This window comes from Schistocerca cancellata, chromosome 7 (genome assembly GCF_023864275.1).
Source record: "Schistocerca cancellata isolate TAMUIC-IGC-003103 chromosome 7, iqSchCanc2.1, whole genome shotgun sequence".
Classification (NCBI taxonomy): Eukaryota; Metazoa; Arthropoda; class Insecta; order Orthoptera; family Acrididae; genus Schistocerca; species Schistocerca cancellata.
The window spans coordinates 64,185,135-64,202,412 of record NC_064632.1 but is presented as its reverse complement, the minus strand read 5'-3'; the positions used below and the strand labels follow the sequence as shown (position 1 = coordinate 64,202,412).

General features: G+C 42.2%; 1 protein-coding gene and 1 long non-coding RNA gene across 6 annotated transcripts in view; one reads left to right on the top strand and one right to left on the bottom strand.

The window, feature by feature from the left end:
- Positions 1–2,253, bottom strand: part of LOC126091885 (F-box only protein 22-like) — a 486,064-nt gene extending 483,811 nt beyond the window's left edge. For 2 of the 3 annotated variants that reach the window (XM_049907173.1, XM_049907177.1), the window contains exon 1: positions 2,125–2,253. The gene's annotated coding sequence lies outside the window, so the exon portion shown is untranslated. Of the gene's footprint in view, positions 1–1,716; positions 1,820–2,124 lie in introns of those variants that run through there. The other variant, XM_049907180.1, reaches the window with a different exon arrangement.
- LOC126091886 (uncharacterized) overlaps positions 1–17,278 on the top strand; it is a 403,209-nt gene that overhangs the window by 299,287 nt on the left and 86,644 nt on the right. Inside the window, exon 1 of one of the 3 annotated variants that reach the window (XR_007521275.1) lies at positions 2,222–2,272. The exons of the other annotated variants lie outside the window; for them this stretch is intronic. This is a non-coding gene — a long non-coding RNA (uncharacterized LOC126091886). Of the gene's footprint in view, positions 1–2,221; positions 2,273–17,278 lie in introns of those variants that run through there. 3 annotated transcript variants of the gene reach the window in all.

Genomic DNA, 17,278 nt, shown 5'->3' with positions numbered 1-17,278 from the left:
TGTTCTTTTATGTTAGTTTTTTCCAAGTGTGAAAAAAAAAATACTGTTCCATCAAACCCAGATGATGTACTACATCTGTCCTGATGCCTAAGACCTGTAAGTGACACATATTTGCTGTGAATGTTTTTGGATCTGACTTTATGCAGAAACTCATTTCCTATGAGTTAATCATAGAAAGTTTTAGTCTGAGACCAAAAACAAATTGCACAAGTTCTTATGTTATAAGTCCAAGTAAATGTGCAATGTTTTGTGAAATTCTCAGATGGTGGGTCCTATAATTATTGGGTCATTTGACATGGAATGACTTACAACAGTTTTGGGAGCTTACCGCAAATATCCAATGATCAATTGCTGCATGCCACAGCAAACACCTGTTTTTTGAACACAAGGCATTGGTGGACTCCTCCCATGCCATGTTATGTACCATGTAGTTTGAGCCCTTCTTCAGCTCCCATGCACAGATTTTGTCAAGTGTTGTGATGTGGGAACGGCATGTTAGACATTTTACAAAATGGCAAAAGCAGAAAGGTATCTACTGGGAAAGTGAAACTAGTATGTGTCACATTGTTGCTGCCTTTGGACATCAAGCTGACAGCCATAGTTACACAATGCCCTGACACTTCCATGCAGACCTCCATTGTACGTAGGGTCACTGTCCAGCTGCCAAACACGGGCCACACATTCAACTGTAGTTACGACTGCACTGATGCCACTACCAACCATCCACACAAGAGCTGGATGACAAGTTAGGTTCAAGTACCCCTAATCCCAGGTGCTTGAAACTTCAGGGGGCAGGGGAGTGGGAGGGGTGAGGTGAAGCTATGTGGTAATAAATTATAGATACATGGAGTTTGATATTTAGTCTTTGAAAGTGTTGTTTGTTCACTGTATGATATGCTTATTCTTCTCTAGTGGCATTCCTGTTGATTTGCTAGATAAAGTTATCATAATTATATGTGTGTTTTAATTTCACCTACAGGTAGAAGGCTGTTGATCAGTTTTGGAGTCTGTTTTCAAATACTGCCCTATAAATAAAATACCAAAGTTTATTTAATAAATTATGGGCTATGTGAGAAAAGCAACTGTCTAGTGACTATAAGCCCATTATGAATCATTTTAATAGGGCTTAACAACAATAAAGTTGTCAGCATTTATTATACCTTTGAACAATTCGTGCACACCAAATAGAACAGCTCATGTACTAATTATTTCTAATGTACATTTATAACTGTATTTATGTTAACCATAAGTGTTTTATTAGAAACTAGTTTATGGCATGTAAAAATTTAATAGTACTTGAAGAAGATAAGTGTTCTCAACAAACATCAGCTTGGTTTGTGAAAGAATGCTATATAAGTGAAATTTGTGAAATATCATTACATCTCTCTGTATACTAGAATTAAGACTCATCATATTGAGTGTATTTGTGGCCATAGGTCAATGTTACAGTTAGTAAAATGTTATCAAGAATTAATTTCCAAAGAATAAATACATTAATTCTCATAGTGAACAGTGAGAAAAAAGGAATATCATTTTCTAAATGATAATAATAATAATCTGTGCTAAGTAGGGTGTACATATCAATAGCAATTTTCCGTGTTTTTTTTAAAACACAGCTTCATGCTTCACAGTGACTACCACTGTTAAAAAGATTTCCAACTTGGTATTCTGGGCACATATAGTTAAAAAAGAAAATATGTAAGTTACATTTGATACCTCAATGAATGTGGAAAGCCAAGGTTGCCTTATCAAAACTTTTTTTTCTGCCCTCTTCTGATATAGCATGTTAAAGGGCAAGTCACTGACCTCCACTAATGAGAAGCACTGTTGCTACGTATAAAAGGTTCAGAAATCTACTGAGTTTCAAATCAATCAAACATAAATAAAGCATCTAGATAAAAATGTTTAAGATGATAGATCATGCTCATTTGAACTGTATGGAATGTTTATTTATTAATTGTGATGAAGCTTTTATGCATATGTGACAATCTATATAATGCACTAATTCTCCACCTACGAAAGTACTTGTTGCTACAGTTTTGTTAACATCCCAATGTGTAATTATATTCGGTTTATATCCTACTAAATTACTTCTAAGCACTGTTCTGTTAATTTATCACTTACATGAGCATTTAAGTGTCAGTATGAAACACTGCAGTGTCTTTGGCCAGGATTTTAAGATTCTCTTGCTAATTTCTTCTGCTCCCTGGGCGTTTGCCAACAAAATATTATCTGCTCACTGATATGTTGCAGTGTAACCCGTTTCTACCATGTGAGTGATCTAGTCTCTTGCTTCTTCGTCATGTTTAGCTTGCTTCTGATATCAGCCCATGCATTGCATCCTGCGGTGTTATGCCATTTAGACTTAGTGCAACATTTATTTATAATATTTACTGATTTCTGTTATATTTCAATTCATCTCGTAGTGAGAAATGCCTAATAACGTATTATATAATTGGACAGACATGTATGTATTATATGGCTCTCAGACCCCCCCCCCCCCTTTTTCCTCTCCCCATCGTACTTGGAAAGGAAATCTGAAAATCAGTGTGTTTTCATAACAAAAATATTCATAGTATGCTATATTAATGGGTAACAAATTATTTTTCTGTTTTCACAAAAATACATTACCCATACAATTGTGTGCTTTAAGACTATCTTACATATTTAAATCATTCTTATACTTATATTCATGAAAGCAGTTACAGTTTTTTGAAAAACAAGGTAAATATTAGACTTCTCGCGTCTTGTTCTTGTCCTCCTCTTGCAGTTATATTGTCTGCTGCAACGAATGGAGTGCAGAGCTGGTACCCATGTAGCGTCTTGTCATCATATTGTCCATTTGTGGGGTGATGTATTTTGTTTGGTGGCTCTTTATCAGATTCACTTAAGCGTTCTTCACCAAAATGTGAAGAAATTAGTGCATCTCCTTTCACCTGTTGGAAACCCACTGAAGTCTTCTACTTTGGATTCACCCAATAACACTAAAATTATGTCATCAATAAGCCCTAAAAATAAAAAAATAAAAACTAATGCATTTGACAAAAATCTGTACCGCTATTGATAATATGATATTTCCATTTCATAATCTGATCCAAATCCTACCTTCCGACATTCACTAAAATGAGCATACTCCAATAACATAGTCCCCGCATGCCATTTGTACATAGGGAAGTAACAATCATCATAGCTGTGAAACTATTTCAGATTTTTAGTAGATTAGTTTTTAATTGTTTCTTTAGACCTTTCTGATTTGAAACACATTTTTTCAAATGTCAAGACACAATAAATAATGTACTATTAGGGCTTTCTTGAAGTAGGTGCTCTTGATCAGCCATCTCGAAAATCGGTAATGTTGGAAGCACAGCACTTGCTTCTGTAACAATACATTGATATTCTTTGATTCTATGAAAATTGGTGATTCTTGCACAATTGTTTCATTCAGAACTCAGTGACTTAGTGCAATAATATGATGGTACAATGCAAATAAACGGCACCTACACAATTGTGCTTGTTGGGTCCAAAAGGGATCTTATAGTTCACCGGTGTTAGAGGTAGCTTAAAGCATCCTCATTCAACCAATACTTGAATGTTACATTACTTGTCAGTCAGAGACTTGTACCAGATGGGACTGATGAAGGAAATAGGGAAGATTCAAAGAAGAGCAGTGCATTTCATCATTTAGTGAGAGCGAGGGCATTATGGAGATGTCAATCCAACTTCAATGGTGAACACTACAAAGCAGATCTGCATCACATTTTGGTGTATTGTTAAAATTATGTAATGATATTGGGGCTGCAAAGTTGCAGCAAAATATGGCAGAGCGGCAATGATCACTGACACCAGTACCAGCCACAACAGCCACTTCTTCTCGGAATGGCATGTGTGGGAGCTATGGGTTGCAATGTAACAATACCTCAGCAAGTACAGAGGTGGGACAGCTCATTCAGTATCATTAGTCTCTATTCAGCGTGGCTTCCACACAAGAGGTCAATGTCTGCATCCAAAAATAGCTGTGGTCACTTAGACAGTGGTGTGCTACTTCGCATGACATGCAGACAGAACGTGCAGTCCCACAGTAGTATGTGTGTACACAGTGGCAGTGGCGTGGTGCCACAGCAAAACAGGGGGGCCTTGCTGACTTGAGGGTAGTTTCAGCATGGCAGTCTGAAAGCTTAATGCTGGACTGTGGGCAACTCTGAACAGCCAGCCAGGCATGCAGACATCCTGTGCCAAAACACCAGGACCACTGGAGTTGTTCAGAGTACCAGACAATGACCCCCGGGAAGAGGCCTTCACTCAGCAGCACCGGCTCAACATCTGGAACTGTTGGCCTGTCTGGTGGCTTGTAGATGAGCAGCTTCACTTAGCTCATGGCTCTGCTTGGTGAGAATGAAGCTGCTTGGCCCCACACAGGATTATCAGCTGGTGTGGAGACAATTATGACTTTGGTGAGAGTCAAAAGTGTGGGAAGAAGTGCTGCTAATGGCTAAGTGGGGAGCATTTGTAGTTGTTCTGGCCACCTTTGTTGCGACAGGAGCTCCCAAACATGCTCAATGGGGGACAGATCCGGAGATCTTGCTGGCCAGGGTAGTTGACTTACACCTTCTAGAGCACGTTGGGTGGCACGGGATACATGCGGACGTGCATTGTCCTGTTGGAACAGCAAGTTCCCTTGCTGGTCTAGGAATGGTAGAACGATGGGTTCGATGACGGTTTGGATGTACCGTGCACTATTCAGTGTCCCCTCGACGATCACCAGTGGTGTACGGCCAGTGTAGGAGATCGCTCCCCACACCATGATGCCGGGTGTTGGCCCTGTGTGCCTCGGTCGTATGCAGTCCTGATTGTGGCGCTCACCTGCACGGCACCAAACACGCATACGACTATCATTGGCACCAAGGCAGAAGCGACTCTCATCGCTGAAGACGACACGTCTCCATTCGTCCCTCCATTCACGCCTGTCGCGACACCACTGGAGGCGGGCTGCACGATGTTGGGGCGTGAGCGGAAGATGGCCTAACGGTGTGCGGGACCGTAGCCCAGCTTCATGGAGACGGTTGCGAATGGTCCTCGCCGATACCCCAGGAGCAACAGTGTCCCTAATTTGCTGGGAAGTGGCGGTGCGGTCCCCTACGGCACTGCGTAGGATCCTACGGTCTTGGCGTGCATCCGTGCGCCGCTGCGGGCCGGTCCCAGGTCGACGGGCATGTGCACCTTCCGCCGACCACTGGCGACAACATCGATGTACTGTGGAGACCTCACGCCCCACGTGTTGAGCAATTCGGCGGTACGTCCACCCGGCCTCCCGCATGCCCACTATACGCCCTCGCTCAAAGTCCGTCAACTGCACATACGGTTCACGTCCACGCTGTCGCGGCATGCTACCAGTGTTAAAGACTGCGATGGAGCTCCGTATGCCACGGCAAACTGGCTGACACTGACGGCGGCGGTGCACAAATGCTGCGCAGCTAGCGCCATTCGACGGCCAACACCGCGGTTCCTGGTGTGTCCGCTGTGCCATGCGTGTGATCATTGCTTGTACAGCCCTCTCGCAGCGTCCGGAGCAAGTATGGTGGGTCTGACACACCGGTGTCAATGTGTTCTTTTTTCCATTTCCAGGAGTGTAGGTGTACCACAAGGCAGCATGCTAGGGCCCATATTGTTTCTAGTCTATATAAATGATTTTCACACCTCAGATGATGCAGCCAAAGCAATAATATTTGCAGATGATACTAATGTGATAATAAGTGCACCAAAGCAATTGCTACCAACAACTGCTGATAAAGTACTAAATTACATCCACGCTTGGCTCAATGCAAACAGGTTGACATTGAATGTAAATAAAACAAATTGTATGCAGTTTGGGAAAAGATGTCAAAATGTAAATCTCGATCTGGTGTGGGGAGACAAAGCCTTAGACAGAGTGACATCCACAAAATTGCTGGGGATTCATGTGGATGAAAACTTAAATTTTAATGACCACGTAATAAAACTTGCACAGAAACTTAATTCAGCTTGTTTTGCTCTCAGAATTAATGCAAATGTTTGTACCTCAGAGGGTGCCAGAATGGCATATTTCAGCTATTTTCAATCTCTTGCACATACGGAATAATATTTCGGGGTTCCACAACAGGGCACCTAAAACAAATTTTTTTGTTGCATAAGAGGGCCATCCAAATAATAACTCACAGTCATCCACAGACACACTGCAAACCAATATTCAAAAAGCTTAGAATACTTACTATACCATCATTATATATATACAAATGTGTATTGTATGTCAGGACCCACATTGCAGATTTTCAGACAAATGCCGACTTTCATAACTACAATACCCATAATAGCGCAGCACTCCATACTCAGCAAACAAAAAGAATGAATACACAAAGGCATGTGAGCCATATCGGTGCAAAACTGTACAACCCACTGCCAGTCAACATCAGGCAGTTAGAAGATGATAACAAATTTAAAACAGAATTTAAAAAATTTCTAGTAGAACAATGTTTTTATTGTGTAAATGACTATGTAGGTCAATAAATTTTTTCTGATGATATTTATAAAGGCAAAATGGAAAATACAATATGTACCTTATCATTCATTACCTAATCATTCATTACATTTACATACTTAAAGGAAAGCTGTTGTGTGATGTAAATATATACTTAAGCAGTGTTGTGTATATAAGGACTTGCCGTTTAGGGAGGACAAAACTAAAGCCTTATGAAAGACAGACTATGCATTTAAAATAACAAGCAGGGATGTATATAGGCTATATTACTTTCATTGTATTATTATTAACCTCATTGTATTATTTTGTTTTGTACTTTTTTATGTATATATTGTTTGTGTCCATTTCTTTGAAATGGCTTGACAACATCCATACAATATTTATTGTCAATGGATGGATAAATAAAATAAATAAATAAATTTCTCTGGGAAAAATGTAATTCATGTTTTTCTCTGAAACTTAATCTGAGATAGGGTAGTGAAAGTTGGATATAGCTAAAAGACAATAGGATGACATATGAAGTAATGAAACAATTAACTGGGACACCAGATGGATGTTATTCTGCTGAATTTTCTTATGGTACAAATTCTCCCAGGGATTTAAATTTCTTTTTTGTATCTTTTTCCTGCTACACTTTGGGGTCCATAAAAAACACTCTTTGGATGTGGTATACCCATTATTTTAAAAGGTCCCCAATGCCTTGGAAAAAATTAACTCATCCCTCTCTTTATAACTGGACTCTGGTGATAATCCTTAATTGGTACTAATTCATCTATATTAAATAAAGGTGTATTCACATTTTCATTATATTACTTCACCCTTAATTCTGCTTGTCTATGCATATTGTCATCTACCATCTTGTGTAATTATTCTGATTCTATAATAATATGAGGAAGCTGCCAGAGATGGTGGTCATGTGTTCGCAAAGTATGCTTGCTTGTGTGACTGAATATGTGTGTATATGTTTTTCTTTTCTAAAGCAGGTTTTGGCCAAAACCTAAACTGTAACAGTCTTTTTGTTGTGCCTGTCTGCAACTCAATGTTTTATTGTTATTGTGAGTAGCAGTCTACCCTTTTCCTTACATTGTTGATATTCCAACCTAGAGTTTCCATTGTCTGATTTTGCCTAACAGCTTTTCTTCTATAAGTGATTCTACCTTTTTTATAGGTGGCAATTTGAACAGTTTTAACAGAGGTTTTCCAATAAAATTCTTATCCTTAACTTCAACAGGTGGTTTGGTGGTTGCTTGAGACTCAGAAATCATCAGAGTCCAAGTTGTTCATTGCAGAGAACAGTACATCCTACATAACCACCCTATTTATTTCATTACCCATTCACAAGGGTTCAGTTGAGGATGGCTTTTTGAAATGATCACACGTTTGACACCTTTCTATGCTAGAAATTTCTTAAAACTATTACTTGTGAGTTGTGATCCATTATCTGTTAATAATGTTTGTTGTTTACCTGTACCTACAAAGTATTCTCTTAAGTAGTTTATTGTGGTGCATGTATTTGCTTGTTTAATTGGACATAGTTTTACATATTTAGGCCAACAATCCATATGGACAAAAATGTCTGTTACTCCTCCTATTCCTTTTGGTAGCTGGCCAAAAAAAGTCTGATGTAGTAAGATCATGTAAAGATTTTGGGATTATAGGCAGGGGTGCCGACTTATAAAAATATTGGGGGGCCCATACTGGGGGTCTTGTCCTGGGAAATTTTCTAAATTTTAGGTGAAAAATAGTGAGTTTTAGACTTTTTTAAGCATTTTAGAGTCAGATGATCAACATTAGAACCCCAAAAACTGGACTCTTGATGACTTTATACTTCAGGAAACTCGACAAGCCTGACATATTTTTTGCCTTTGAAAACAGAAACAAAACATAAACACACACAGTATTTTCATAAAAAGCTAATTTAATTTACAGTAATAATCATGCTTATAAACTATTACAGACCAGTGAATATATAGCTCTGAAAAGACTGAAATTATATTTCAATAAATCCTAAACAATCATTAAACGAATAAAACATAAAATATTGCTGTTGCACAGTAATAACACTTTGATTAATAAGTGAAATAGTTAATTTAAGCTTACTTTGAATAAGGCTCAGGGTTCATTAAATAAAAACAATATCTCAAAAATAAAGCTTTAATACAGTTAATAAAGTTAATACAGTATGCCTAATACTTTCAGTTAAAAAGTATGTAAATAGAAGGTTTTAATTGGGTCTTGCACCCTAAAAATATTTAGGTATTTGAGAATAACTAATACAGTATTTTAGTAATATAGTAATACAATACTAAACTAGTATTAATATTTCAAAACTGAAAATTTAACATTATGCATGTATTTAATTCTCTATTTTATGAAGATTTGTAATACTGTTCTAAATGCCATTATTAGGGCTAGAGTGTCTTTAGAAATGTGAAAATATCAACCGTCTGGCTGGGTTACTGATATGGGATTCTGGATACAGATCGTAATATAAGTAATAAACAGTCCCCAAGTTTTCTATATACACATGTTTTACCATAAAGACTGATACACATGAACACTGCATGAAGTACAAAGGCAGACTGAACTAAACATGGCGGCTCATCAGAGCAGTTAATATTCCAACGATTGTAATTTGTGAGGTGGATGTGACCAAATCGAAGCCACACAGCCCCCCCCCTCCCCCCCCCCCCCCCCCCCCCCACAGTGCAGAGTATGGCCTATGAGACCTGAGGTGAGGGTCATGTGGGTGTCAGCATCGGTGTGAGTGGTGTGACGCAGCAGGCGAACAACTGGAAGCTCCATCTCTGTCAGGTCAGCATGCAAATGTGCGAAGGGCAGCTGCCAGTCCAATGATGCGTCGACCAACTCAGGAGTTGCAGTGTGGGAGAGAAGGCGGCATGTGAGCATGCCTTCCCCGAATGCAGACTGAGCCGTCCAAAGAAATGAAAGCTCGAACACATGACGGGTCACACTCTTGTGGAGGGGACAAGCTGTGCACTATCTTGACGTTGAGTTCCTCGGTGAGGGTTGGGTCTGTGCTGTCAGTGAGCAGTACAAGCACATGATTATCTAACACCATAATCGACACATTGTCGATGCAGTCAGGTGGTGTGTTGCAGCGCAAAATGAAGAACAGGGCGTCCGCGTCTCTAGTACCTGAAATGTCTTCAAAACCTGTGAATGGGGATGATGATGACATGTCTGAGGAACCTGCGAACTATGGTGGTAAATTGTTGGATGGAGAAAACCCAAACATAGGTTGAATGGACTCATTAGTCGGTTCAACAAAAGAACTGGTGCTCGGGCCATCCGACTGGGATGGCAGAGGAGTGTCGGAGTCTACGAAGGCAGGCTTGAGCCTGTGTAGAGAAACTGTTTGCAGGCGATCTTTTATCATAATGTCGAACGTCGTCTCACCCCTCCGGAGTACTTCGAAGGGGCCAAGGTAAGAGGGTTGTAAGGGTTGTCTGATAGAGTCATCTCTGAGCATGACATGTGAGCAAGAGCTGAGTGCAGTCGGCACGTAAGTGTCAGGTGGGGAATGGCTGACAGGTGGGTGTAGCCGGGTGTTTCTAAAGTGTGCACGCATCCTTCCGATAAAGTCTGGGAAGGAGGGGGAATCCCCGGGATCTTGGGGGGAGAATTAGTTCCCCAGGTAAAGCCGGGTTTTCGCCGAAAGCGAATTCAGAAATCGTCCTATGAAACCTGGTTTAAATGTAGAACATAGGTCCAGCAACACCCAAGGAAGTGCCTCAGACCAGAGAAAGTCTTGGCACCTGAGTGCAGTTTTAAGGGTGCAGTGCCATCATCCACCAACCCGTTGCTTTGCAGGTGGTAGGCTGTCGTATGGATCTTTTTAATACCACAAAGATTACAGAGAATTGTAAAAAGTGCAGGTTCGAACTGTTTACCCTGGTCGGTTGTGATGGTGGGCGGACAGCTGAACCTAGTGATCCAAGAATAAACGAATCCTTTGGCCACAGTTTCTGCTGTGATGTTGGGTAAGGGGACAGCTTCCAACCAACAAGACATTCGGTCTATTGTGGACAGGATATACCTGTGACCCTCCGACGGAGGCAGGGGACTGATAAGGTTGATATGTACATGACGGAAACATCCCTTAGGGATGTCAAACTTGCCGAGTGGTGGAGAGGTGTGACATCCTATTTTGTTTTATTGACAGGAAATGCAGCTGCGTGCCCATGTTTGACAGTCCCGTTTCACACCTTTCCACACAAAATGCTCGGTGACAAGGTGAGTGGTGGCTTGGACACTGGTGTGGATGAGATTATGCAAGGCATTGAAAACCCATCGGTGCAGCGTGGGTGGGAGCAAAGGCCGCAGAATACCCATAGAAGAGTTGCACCACACTCCATCTGAAATGCCAGGGAACTTAGCCTTGGTAAACATGAGCGAAGACTGCGGGTCCATGAGCAGAACCTGAGTGTCCTCGTCTGAAGCCTGTAGAGCAGCGAGGTCAGATAAATCGACAATACTTGAAATGGCATTGATCCATGAGAGGAAATTAGTGGGGATGTTCTCCATGCCTTTGATGTGGCGTACGTCCATAGTAAACTGAGAGACCAGGTCAAGGTGTTGGAAATATCGGGGGGGAGGATCCTCTGGCGGGTTGCTGGAGGCGTCTGCCAGCGGTTTGTGATCAGTAAGAATGAGGAAAGGACGGCCCTCAATGTCAGTGCAGAAATCTTTGATGGCCTCATACACTGCCAGAAGCTCTCTATCAAAGTGGAATATTTCTTCTGTGCTGTAGACAGTTTTTTGGAGAAGAAATGAAGTGGTGAAACTGTGTCGCCTTTGCTCTGTTGTAATACTGCCACGACCGCAATGTCAGTGGCGTCCATAGTGATGAACAAATTGTCAGATGGATCAGGGTGGGCGAGTATGACCGCATGAGCTAAATCCGTTTTAAGAGCCCTGAATGCCTCTAACATGGGTTCAGTCCAACGGACTGGTTTAATGCCCAAAGTTTGTTTGCTGGAGAGCGAGTCTGTCAGTGGGGTGTGAATGGCGGTGGCAGAAGGTAGATGATGGTGGTAGTAATTTATAGTACCTATGAAACATCTGAGTTCTTTGTACATAGCTGTGGGTGGCAATGATGTTATAGCCTGCATGCGAGATATGGGAGGCTGTATTCCGTCTGCAGAGACAGTGTAACCCAGAAATGTCACAGAAGACTGATGCAATTGGAATTTTTCTTTGTTGACCTCAACACCATTGGATGCCAAAGTCTGGAGGACCTGGTGTAAATGATCTTCGTGGACTTCAGTCGATTTGCTGAAAATAAGTATGTCATCCAGGTATGTGACGCAGAACTCGAATTGTCGTATGACTGATTCAATGAAACGTTGTCACGTATGTGCAGGATTCCTTAAACCGAATGGCATGAAGTTGTACTGGAACAAACCGAGCGACATGATGATTGCAGTCTTTGGAATGTCTTCTGGCGCTACAGGAATCTGGTGATAAGCATGTCTGTAGTCGATCACACTGAAGATTGTGGCACCCGATAACATATGAGTGAAATCGTTTATGTTTGGCACGGGGTAATTGTCCATGACAGTGTGAGCATTTAAATGTCTGTAATCACCACACATTCAAAAAGAACTGTCGTGTTTGGTGATGAGGTGAATTGGTGAAGACCAATTGCTGTCTGATGGCTGTAGAATGCCTGCTTCCAGAAGTTCATTAATTTTCTGCCAGTCTGCGTGCAACTTAATGGGGTTGAGGTGTCTAACCTTGCGTCTAATAGGAGGACCGGCAGTGGTAATTATCTTGTGTGTCATTCCGTCAGTGACAGAAGAGACTGAGAACTGCACAAGAGGCTGAGTAACATTCTGACGTGGAGTTTTGGGATGAGTGGGTCGCGATGAGGCACAGCCATTAGCGCGAGTGTGAAAAGGCAGCACAAAAGTCACATGCCTATTACGCGAGCACAGTGTGCGCTTGTTTGTAGAGGTCTCCTGCGTGCGCAGCATGGAGCGGAGTGAGCCGCGCAGTGACTGTCTGTTGTTAACTTTGCCTTGGGTAACCGGCATGGGCGAGAGAGGTGCCGACATCATGCGAGGGACAGTAATGGCTGCTGATTTGTTTGGCTGGTGCATGGAAGAGGGGGAATGTTTAGCAACAAGTGGAGCGGCTGCCTGCATAATGGGTGTGGTCAGGCTGCGCGAGCGACTGTTATTAGAGACACAGTTTGAAAGACATGGCACTGCATGTAGTGGGCGCTTGGGTGGTGCAGAGGTCACTGAATGTGAATCGTCACATGCAATGAATGTTTTTGAACTAACCTGATGAGTGTTCAAACTGATGCTTAGCGATGAAGTTCTATCTGGTGAAGGAACTGTGGATTGCAGTTTCAACAGCGAGGTGTGGGCTGCAGCGAGCTCGTTGTAAGTGTCAGCAATGCGTTGTTTCAGCTCATCGTTCTCCCGGTGGAGGTGCACCGCTGAGTCGTATTCTGAAAGTAGGTTAGTGACGCAGGTCACAATCTTGCCTGTGAGGGTGGAACACTTGCGGATTAAATCCCATGTTGCAGTGGAAACGAAACGAGGAGTATGGGTACCAGAGCACAGTATCTGAGTGTTAGATGGGTGGTGTAACACTTAACACTGGACTATGTTCAGTGAGAGCTTGTAATGGGACAAAAAATCTATACTGAGAATTGGTCCGACAATGTTGTCGATGTAGAATGTCCATGGGGAATGCAGATATGGGGATAGGTGCACCATCACTTTCACAGAACCAACAGTTTGTAAGGTTGATGCGTTGACAGCTTGTAGGAGAGACTTCATCAGTGAAAAGTCGGTAGGAGCCAACGATCGAGGTACGATAGACACATCAGCGCCAGTTTCAATTAGGTAGACAAACTGCGATGAAATGTCTGTCACATATAAATGACCGCTCGGCCGAGGGGATGAGTGCAGTGTTAGGGGACACCTGTGAAGTTCCCTGCAGGACTTGGTATCACTTAGTTCCTCGGCCCCAAAAATCTTGTGGTTCCAACAGTACTGATTGGTGGTTCGTGGTGGTGACTGTGATAGTGGGGGAGGCTTGTCCTTGTTGATGATCTGTTCTGGGACGTAATCTGGGACATATGGAGCGTGGGCAAGTCTCGAGTGCTCAGAAAGAGGACAGAGTGAACGAGTACTGCCTGGTGGCATAGAAGGCGTGGAATTGGAATGGGCCCTGTCCCTGCCTGCAGACGGCTGGTAAACTGGGGGTGTAGTGTCACACAGTCAAGGGGGATGAGCTGGGTGTTTCTGGTGCAGGAGTGCATACAGCTGATCTGCGATGCATAGGCGAGAACCGATAGACTCAAAAGAGTGCGGTAGTATGCAGCCCATACCGCCCACAGAGTGACGTCTGGCATTGTGCGTTCACTCTCGAGTAACCTGAGGCGGCACCAAAGTTGTGACGGAGTGCGGTCCCCAAGATGCTCCTCGTACAGAATCTCGATTATCATTTCCTGTGGCGAGCAGGCAAGTCGGTCCAATATCATTTTCTTGGCGAACTTGTACTGCGGGGGTAGTGGAGGCAAAAGTAGGAGATCACAAATTAAATCCAAGTGGTCGTGAAGGTGTGTGACTACACAGAGGAACTTGGAGTTGTCATCAGTCACTTGATGCAGCTCAAAGAGGTGCTCCACCAGTGCGAACCACGAAACTGGATTGTCCTCGTATAGGGAATGTAGCTTGGGTAGGCGGCCTGGAGGTGGAGATGAAGGAGGCTCCGGCATGTCTTGGAAGGCCTGCAGTCCTGCTGCACAAGAGTTCATGCTGGGATCCGGCATCACTGGAGCAGAAATGTTACTAGCACCCACGTTCGGAACAATGACTGGTTGTAATGTCTCTGAAGACGCCCGAAAACATGATGCGGCAGGCACGGTCAGTACTGTGGGAGTGAACGGGCGAGCAGCGCATCATGAGGGCCCATAAACTGGACCAGGAATTGCAAGAATATCACTGACATTGTCCAACTCAGAGATGATGCGGAAGGCAGGAGTGCCAGACGCAGACAGTACTGCGGAAGGAGCGAGCGGTTGTATGGTCGGAATTGAGGCCCCTGTGGGTGACTGGGGAAGGGTGGGTGTGGGGGGGGGGGGGGGTGGCCTGGAGCTTAAAGTGTCAACCACAAGAGTTTCCTGCACACACTGGCCATGCACCCTTTGTGGTAGGACCATAAAACACTGGTGAAACCTGTTGGCGGTCGCACTGTTGTAGTACAATGTTGCTGGGTGAAGAGGCTATGTTGGGTGCACTCGTACCCACATGGTCACGAAACTAGGCCGCCAATCCGGTGTTTTGTTCTGGTGAATTGGATGCGTAAAAATGTCTGTTACTGATTTGTGAGGAAGGCGAGGCTGGTGTAGCTTGGTAATAGTTGACTGTGTGTGCACATTGCACAAATGGTGGCATTGCACACGGCTCTACTGTAACCAACATCGTGGTGCGTAGAGGATCAAAGCATGTGTGCGAATTTCAGTCCCTTTGAACTTCGTATGAGTAATCAATCGTCACACTATTTAGTAGATCATCCACTTCACTTTTCACTTATTGTTGTGCGCAATCTGGCTAAATAAAGCCTGAGTCCATTGTTTGAGGTAACTGCATAACACTCGGTCATTGTGGAGCTGCTAAAGTAGAGGTTATACTTGTTGTAGATCATAGATCATTGTCCGTTAGCTGTGAAATAACCAACAGTGGAGGGTTGTGTTGGCCTGGTCGTAAGAGCTGACCCACCAAATCTTCATAAAGAATGTTTGGTGATGTAGCCGTGGCATCGGATGTGAAACCGTTTGATTCTATACAATCGGTCACCAGTGTGGGATTCTGGATACGGATCATAATATACACAAAAAACAGTTCCCAAGTTTTCTATATACACATATATTTTACCATAAAGACTGATACACATGAACACTGCATGAAGTACAAAGGCAGACTGAACTAAACATGGTGGCTCATCAGAGTAGTTAATATTCCAAAGATTGTAATTTGTGTGGTCGATGTGACCTATTGACGCCACACTGAATATGAAGTCGTTGATGACTGGTCAGATATCCAATTCATCCAAAACATCTCGGTGGGCATGAAGAAAAGCCAAGTTGTTCAATCGGTTCTGTCCCATTGTTGATTGGAGGTATGAGTTCAGGCATCTAAGGGCACTAAATGACTGTTCTTCTGTTGCTATCGTGATTGGAACTACTTGGAGAAGCTTAATGCACTTCACGACTTCACATAACATTTCTGCAACAGCAGGCTCTTGTGTATTGTACTTTCGTACGTCACATGTTTTTTAAGACCAGTTGTTTTTTATTCATGATATCAGCTAACATATTCAAATGTAAGTGCAGTATCTCAATGTCTAGGTCATTTTTGAAAAACTCATTTGATTTTTCCAAATTTATTTCACTTCTGTTTACTAAAAGTAAGCACTCTTTTTCAACTGCAATGAACCTGTGAGTCCAGTTGAAGCAAGCTGCTCAGTAATGCAAGATTGCACCATTTCACAAACTTCAATGTAAATAGCTTTGTAGTATTCCTTTGGGGTTTTGAAAGTGTGCAGTGAGCTGACTTCATTGTTTTCATACTTATTTGGTATACTTCGATTCCGAGGAAGCAATGGATCATCAACTTGTGAAGGTTTTTCTTTTAAACACAATTCCCAAAAGTGTTCAAAACTATCACGCCTTCCATTCAATATACAAATCAAGCCCTCATAGATTTTTTTCCAAATCAGCAACACTTAGATGAGGGCATTGAAGGTTTTGATTGACATCCTCTACTGGGTTCATTGCATGGCAATAAAGACATAAAAAGAAATGAGTCTTGAACTGTAACATTGACTCAAGGTAGTCTGCACATTTGTAACCTGACTCTATTTTGTCCTCTGCAGAAAATGTTTCAAAAAATTCTAGAAGTTCTTGAAAGTTTTTCAATATTCTCAAGATACTAGAAGCTTGCATAGTCCATCGAGTTGGGCAAAGGGGTCGTAGACCAGCTTTGTTGTCGGCATTCTTACAGCGTATGCTTCTGAAAAGTCCCATCCTTTTGTTGGATTCCCTTACGGTGTTTATTAAGTCCTTGACTAACGCCATAATATCCCTCATAGATGTAAGATGGCGGAGACTGTCTACAACTTCCAAGTAAACTGTGAGCAGTGCAGTGCAGATAGTGTTCTTTTGGTTGTTTATCCAAAACTAACTTTTTTAGTCCTTTGAACTTACCTTTTATATTTGAGGTACCATCATAGCACTGTCCTCTTAAGTTATCCACTGACAAATCAAAATGAGCAAAAATGTCTTTTAAAATACTAAACAGAGTTTGTGATTCAGTATTGAGAGTCTTTGCTGGTGACTAAGGAATCATCAAAAATTTGAATACAAAATGACACTTGTTCATGAATTGAAGAATTACTTATTTCGTCAACCATAATAGAAAAATGTTCAGTCCTCTTGATTAAAGCCAATACGTTTCTCAACACAGACTTTACTAGTAGATCAATGAATTCATTTTGAATATTGTGGGACATCCATTTATACCCCGAGTGTCCTAACCAATCTTTAAACTCAAGTATGTCATTCTTTCGGAGTTCCAACAATTGAAAAAAATTTGAGTTTACATATTTGTGCCCTCTAATTGCTAGTGCTTGTCGGCATAGAAATTGCATGGCAGTAAAAGCTGTCTCAAGCGCTAAATGATATTTCTTCATATCACTATCTAACCATTCATTCAGTTGGGAGGC